Raw genomic sequence first — 385 nt, 5'->3', positions numbered from 1 at the left:
CTCCCGAGTAGCTGGGATTACAGGTGCCCTCCACCATGCCCGGCTAATTTTTGCATTTTTAGTAGAGATGGGGTTTCACCATATTGGCCAGGCTATTCTCGAACTCCTGACCTCAAGTGATCCGCCTGCCTTGGCCTCCCAAAGTGCTGGGATTACAGGCGTAAGCCACTGTGTCCGGCCTCAAACTAATTTTTTTTAAGTGAAAAAAATGGACTATTTTAAAGTGAAAATGTCTGAACAGTGAAAGACTCCCAAAAGAAGAGAAAAGACAAGCCACAGGCTAAGGCAAAAATATCTGCAATGCAAATAACCACCAAAGTCTACACAAGCATATGCAAAGACTTCAAATCAATGAGGAAGAGACACTGATTTTTTTTTTTTTTTT

At 42.1% G+C, this 385-nt stretch overlaps 1 protein-coding gene across 1 annotated transcript in view; it reads right to left on the bottom strand.

The window, feature by feature from the left end:
• IFT172 (intraflagellar transport 172) overlaps nt 1-385 on the bottom strand; it is a 55,774-nt gene that overhangs the window by 34,312 nt on the left and 21,077 nt on the right. The window lies entirely within an intron of this gene.

This window comes from Mandrillus leucophaeus, unplaced genomic scaffold, assembly GCF_000951045.1.
Source record: "Mandrillus leucophaeus isolate KB7577 unplaced genomic scaffold, Mleu.le_1.0 Scaffold13, whole genome shotgun sequence".
In the NCBI taxonomy this organism is placed as follows: domain Eukaryota; kingdom Metazoa; phylum Chordata; class Mammalia; order Primates; family Cercopithecidae; genus Mandrillus; species Mandrillus leucophaeus.
The sequence above is the reverse complement of the archived record's forward strand: the minus strand, read 5'-3'. Positions and strand labels throughout refer to the sequence as shown.